The following is a 6,695-nucleotide window of genomic DNA, read 5'->3' on the forward strand; positions in this document are numbered from 1 at the left end:
CCCTCCAGAGTGCTCTGTTCATACCCTGACGCTGAGATGGGCAGCTGCTAAGCACGCATGACATGAGTAACCATTCCGTCCTCTTGACCTGGGTTTCCTTCCTGGAGCAAAGGGGAGGTGGAGGCAGGCACTGGTGGGGAAGGTGACTGTCAGATTAACCCCGATGGGTAAAACTCCTCAGTCTTACAGCATCTGTGAGCAAGACAACTCAGCCTCCTGTGAACTCCCTAATTTCCAGGCTGGTGGGTGGTTATTTTTCCTCCAAAGCCCTTGGCCAGCCCTTCCTCTCACCCAAGGGCTGTGGTTTGGGGCATGTTTTGACTTGAAACAGTCAGACCCATGGCGGTATTTGGAGTTGTAAGCCCCTTCTGTGCTAAAGGGAAAACATGAATGGTCTATTTAGAACCCGCTAACAATTCACAGTATGAAAAACAGGCAACAATTCTGCTGCTGAAATGCCGGATTTCTGAGAGTAGCCCCAGGGGAGCTGGCTGTCTGGCAATTCTGGCCCCTACTCTGGAAGACCCTGCACTAGTGGTGGCAATGATTCCAGAATATCATGCCTCTGTCCTGGCTTTTTCTCAGCCTCTCCTTAACCTCTTCCCAGAAGACTTCCCTCCGGGGGCCTGCGGTGTTCTTGTGCTGTGAGGGAGACCACTTTTTATAAACCGGATGAACTTTGCTCTGGACAAATGAGAGAAGGGTGAGTATTTGGGAGGGCCTCAGACAGATTCTCCTGGGCCTGGGTTGTTAAGTTTTCCCTCACCATCACAAACATACACAGAGTTCACCTGAGGGAGGAAGCTGGCTTCCTCTTAGGACAAAATGGCGGCCCTGGAGCTGTAGATACATTCCAGGGTGTTGTCAGCACCAGAGAAGGACAGAGGTTTTATTTATTTAATTGCATCCTAGGATCAGAAGGGAAGGTGTCAATCATAGGTTTGTAAATATTCAACCTAATTAAAAATAACCAGTTTACTGAAATACCAAAAGCTTGTTTTCAAAGATTATCCACAACTTGGAATGGCATTCATCTAATTTATAAAAACTGAATTTCCTCGTAGATAATAAGTAATCCCAATACAAATCCTGATTGGTTTTGTGTAGGAATTGGCAAACTGATTCTAGACTTTATGGAGAAATGAAAAGGAACTAGAATGGCAAGAACAATTTTGAAAAAGAAGAACAAATTTGGAAGACTGGCACTACCTGATTTGAAGACTTATTACAAGGCTACAACAATCAAGATAGTATGATGTTATAATCGGTATAGACAAATTAATGGAACAGAATAGCATCCAGAAATAGGTCCACACATATATGGCCAACTGATTTTAGACAAAAGTGTCTAAGTAATTCAATGAGGGAAAGGATTGCCTTTTTAAAAATTGTACTGGTATAATTGGACATTCATATGTATAAAGTTAACCTTGATGCTTACCTCAAACCACGCACAAAAATTAACCTGAAATGGATCATACTACTAAGTGTAAAGACTAAAGTCTAAATTTTTGAAAGAAAAAATAGAAGACAAAGCCTTCGTGACCTTGGATTAAGTAAAGATGTTTAGATAGCAGACAAAAATCATGAATCACAGAAGTAAAATTAACAAATTAGACTTTGCCAAAATTTAAAACTTCTACTCTTCAAAGACACCGTTGAGAAAAATTTTACAGACTGTGATAAGACATGTGAAAAGCATATATCTGACATAGGTGTATATATGTTTGCACATATTTGATAAGTGCACCCCACATCATTAACCCTTGGGGAAATACAAGCCAAACCACAGTGAAATACCATTCCACACTCACTAGAATGGTTAACATTAAAAAAGACTAAAAGTACCAAGTGCAAGGGTGTGGAACTATTGGAACGTTCATATTTTGCCAATGGCGGGTGCAAAAATGCTACACAGTTGGCAGTATGTGAAAAAGTTCAGCATTTCCTTAGTCAACCAGCAACACAATTCTTAGATATTTATCCAAGACAAAGGAAAACATATGTCCAAAAAGACTTGTATTTTAATATTCATAACAGCTCTGTTCATAATCATCAAAAAGTAGAAACCACTCAAATGTTCATCAACCAGCAGATGATTTAACAAATTGTGGTATATCCATATAATGGAATACTACTTGATAACAAAAATCCATGTAAGTGATAACCAACTCACAGATGCAGCAACATGGATGAATCTCAGAAGTATTTTGCTTAGTGAAAGAAGTTAATTACAAATGACTGTGTCCCATATAATTCTATCTATATGACACAGTGGGAAAGGCAAAACTGTAGAGACAGAAAACAGATCAATGTTGCAAAAGGCCAAGAGTGGAAAGGAAATCACAAAAGAACATGAAGGCCCCTCTTGATTGTGTGGTCAATACATGACTATTCACATTTGTTAAAACTCCTTGGACAAACTGAACACTTTAAAGGGGTGAATTATATGGTACGTATATTTATACTTCAATAAATCTAACTTTCAAAAAAAATGAATCTCCAAACTAGCTTGTATAATGGAAACTCATTAATTTGGATCCCCTTTATTCATATTTTAGTGACAATTTATACCCACAGAGGCTAAATTTTACATTTCCTCTATCTAAAAATTGTCGTTGTTAACTTTTTTTTTCTTTTTGTAGACAGAGTCTCACTCTGTTGCCCAGGATGGTGTGCAGTGGCATAAGTTTGGCTCACTGCAACCTCCGTCTCCCAGGTTCAAGTAATTCTCATGCCTCGGCCTTCTGAGTAGCTTGAATCACAGGCACCCACCAGCACGCCTGGCTAATTTTGTATTTTTAGTAGAGACGGGGTTTCACCATGTTGGCCAGGCTGGTCTTGAACTCCTGACCTCAGGTGATCTGCCCACCTTGGCCTCCCAAAATGCTGGGATTACAGGCCTGAGCCACCATACCTGGCCTACTGTGAACTTTTATTATCCCACTAAGGGAAGGAGGAGAGAGATTCAAATTACTATGTACCAGGCTGGCATCATACTAGGCATTTCGTACTATAGTACAATCTAGTATAGTAGGATATGGTACTGTACAGTATGGCATGGTACAGTATGGTGTGGTACACTGATTTTATTTGGTCTTTGTTATGGGCAAAATTGTGTTCCCCAAAATTTATATGTTGAAGTCCTAACCTCCAGTACCTTAGAATATAACAGTATTTGGAGATCAGGGCCTTTAAAGAGGTGATTAAGATAAAATGATATTGTTAAAATCCAGTCTGACTGGGGTCCTTAAAAGGCACAATTAGAGCACAAAAAGAGGCACCAGGGGTGCATGGGGGAAGAACTATATGCAGACACAGTGAGAAGGTGGCCATCTGCAACCCCAGGAAAGAGGCCTCAGAGGAAATCAACCCTGCTAACACCTTGATCTTGAACTTCTGCCCTCCAAAAGTGTGAGGAAATAAGTATCTGTTTACGTTCCTCGGTCTGCGGTATTTTGTCCTAGCAGCCCTAATCCAGCCCTGATACAATCTCTTACAGTCCACCCAGCACACTAAGGTGAGATAGGCAGGGACGAAAGTCCAAAGCTCTGAGAGTGTCAGTAGCCTGCCCGAACTGCAGTGGCTGGGCGGGGGTGACCTGGGGTGAAACATGGGCCTGACACCCAGAGCTCACACTTCTGCCACATGCTGTACCCCCATCCCCCCACCACCTGATTGCTATTCTCAGGGGCTCAGAACTGGTTCTGTCATGTCTCTGAACAACCTGCACTGCGCTTACTTAGTAAATGTTGAATTGATTTGAATAACTAAAGATTTCAGGATGCAGGGACCTACTTTAAATATCCAGCTATTTTCCAGAGCAAATAAATACCACTGATTTTTACAAAGTGTGAATGTGATCATAAGAACTGAGAGCTTACCCACTCACTATGTCCTGAGTTCTGTGATTGCTGGGCCCAGTGACAGGCGTAGAGTATGCCAAGGGGTAGCTCCTGGCCCTGTTCTCAGGCAGGTCTTACAGGACCTATGCAATGAATGCTGTGTTAGCCCCGATGTTCATTTATTCTGCAAACATTTATCAAGCACCTACAATAAAGCTAAAGGCCAAAATTTTTTTTCTCTCAGACAGACTTATCACTAGATCCTAAATTGTTCTAACCTCTGGCCCATTATAACAAAGGGGCTTGGCTGGGCGCAGTGGCTCATGCCTGTAATCCCAGCACTTTAGGAGGCTGAAGGGAGCAGATTACAAAGTCAGGAGATCGAGACCATCCTGGCTAACACGGTGAAACCCCATCTCTACTAAAAAATAAAAAAATTAGCCGGGTGTGGTGGTGGGCGCCTGTAGTCCCAGCTGCTCAGGAGGCTGAGGCAGGAGAATGGCATGAGCCCAGGAGGCGGAGCTTGCAGTGAGCCGAGATCACGCCACTGCACTCCAGCCTGGGCAACAGAGTGAGACTGTGTCTCAAAACAAAAACAAAAACAAAAGCAAAAACAAAGGGGATTTGTGTTGTTCATTTATTTTGTTTTTTACATCAGATTTCTTTTTTTTTTTTTTTTTTTTTGCCATTCTATGCACCAAAGCCAGGTGAAGAAAGCAACCTGGAGTTGAGGGTCTTGCAGTTGAGAAGTGGAGAAGGATCTCCTTGTATTCTGAGCATTTCCTGGAGGGCAGAAACTGACCTCCTGTTCATCATTAGATTCTGAGGGCTCAGCAAATAGCGAATTTTTGGTAAATGTGTTATGGACTTAGAACTAAATTTTAGATAAATCAACTGCTCAGAGTAAAAAGCAGCCACTTGGGGAAGTGATTAAATGCACATTTAAAACTCAGCCTCTGGGAGAGCCAGGCACACTGGGCTGCTCTGAGAGGTGTCCTCTGCTCAGCCAAGATAAGGACAGGGTGGCCTTGGTGACAAGGGGAGCAAAAAGCTGGAAATAGGACTTGAAGGAAAGGAGAGTAGGGGACCATTGACTGAAACCAGAAAATGAAGAGGTGGAGACGATTTTGTGCAGAATCCAGTGGAGCTTTGGGTTTGAGAGGCCAGAAAGCTGTGTCCATGGAGATGTCCAGCCAGCAGCCTGGAGCTGTGGAAGGGAGCCATCAGGACTCTGGCTGGGGAAGAAGAGCCTGAGGACTCAGCCTGGCTCCTCCTTCTGCCTCACTCCCCCTCTTCACCAATTGGCAGGTTTGCTTATGCTACCTTTTATGTATTCTTAAATCTTTTCCTTCCTGCCTACCGCTTGCAACCATATGTCCTCATAATCTCTTCCTTAGATGACTGCCTTCTCACAGGTTTCCCCTGCCAGCCTCTGCTCCTCTTCGATTCACCCTTCACACCATCACCAGTCACTTGTCTGAAATGAAATTCTCAGGATCTCCTTTGCCTGCTCAAAGCCTGTCCCATGCTGGACTCCCTCTCATTCTTCAAGACTCAGCACAGGCATCCTGTCCTCCAGAAGGTGGTCCCTGAAGTTCCCAGGCACAGCCAGGAGGGCTCTGTGCACTTAGAGGTCATTAAGTGTCCTGCATGACCACATCAAACTGCAATTGCCTAGTGGTTATTATGTCTTCCTCCCCTGAAGCCTGTGACCTCCTCAGGGCTGCAACCATACCTGGAAGTCTCTGTCATCAACACCTATCCCAATCCCTGGAGCATACAGGCATTCAGTTCTTCTTGGGAGGGAGAGAGAAAGAATGGAGGACCAGACACTAATCTTGAAAAATGTCTATATATGGTGGGGTAGCAGCCAAGTTTCCCGTATCCTACTTGAGGGGGCTTGGCTCCCTGCTGAGTCAGGAGAACTCAGGGCTAACTGCTGGCTTTGTCACCACCTAGCTGTCTGACCTTGATCAGGCTGTCTAACCTCTACGGGCCTCGGCTTTCTCATCTAATAAAGGAGTTGGGCCAGATGAACTCCACAGTTCCTTCAGCTCTGATTCTAAGGGCACCATAGGTCTCCTGACCATAGGAGTCTTGGCCCCATCTCTGCACCCAGGGAATCACCTCCCAGGGCCTCCAGCATTTTCCCTGCCCTGATCCTACCTCCCTGGTCCCCTGACTTCCCGCTCCCTGAGCTGGAGAAGCCCATGGCAGCCTCATTATACGGCACTGACTGTCACAGCCTTGCCTATGGAGCCTATCAAACAGCTTTCAATGGAAATTAAACGTACATGGCTTCTCTTTTGAGTTTAACCAGCTGTTTTCTGGAGCCAGGATTACTTTCTCATTAAGAGCAGAAGTCCAGATGGCCAGGTCTTTGGATCTTCTTTATTGTCTTCTTTAGAGGCTCATTAAATTCCTCTTCCCACCCACTGCTGGAGGAGAGTCCACCAGGCCTCTGGGAAGCCCTGTCCTTCCTCCCACAAGCAGCCCCTCCTCCCTGCCAAAACTGGGCTGCATCCCCTATGAATAATGAAGCCCTGCTGGGCTCAAACCAGGCCACCTTTCCTTGGACCTCTGCCACTTGTGGAGACAGGAGATGAAGGACACGGTCTCTCTCCTCACGTTTCTCATAGTTTCTTTAAAAATGCAAGAAATAGCTATTGAGGAGAATTGAGATAAGTTGCAGAATACACATCCCACTCCTAAATTATTCTTTTATCTCCCGATAGAATAATCCCCACAGGGTAGGGACCTTGTCTTGCTCACTCACCACTGGATTCCCTCCTCTTGTACATACCAGGCATTCAAGAGATCTGTTGAATGAATAAATAAATGTCATCTTCC

Source organism: Colobus angolensis, unplaced genomic scaffold (genome assembly GCF_000951035.1).
Source record: "Colobus angolensis palliatus isolate OR3802 unplaced genomic scaffold, Cang.pa_1.0 Scaffold132, whole genome shotgun sequence".
Taxonomy (NCBI): domain Eukaryota; kingdom Metazoa; phylum Chordata; class Mammalia; order Primates; family Cercopithecidae; genus Colobus; species Colobus angolensis.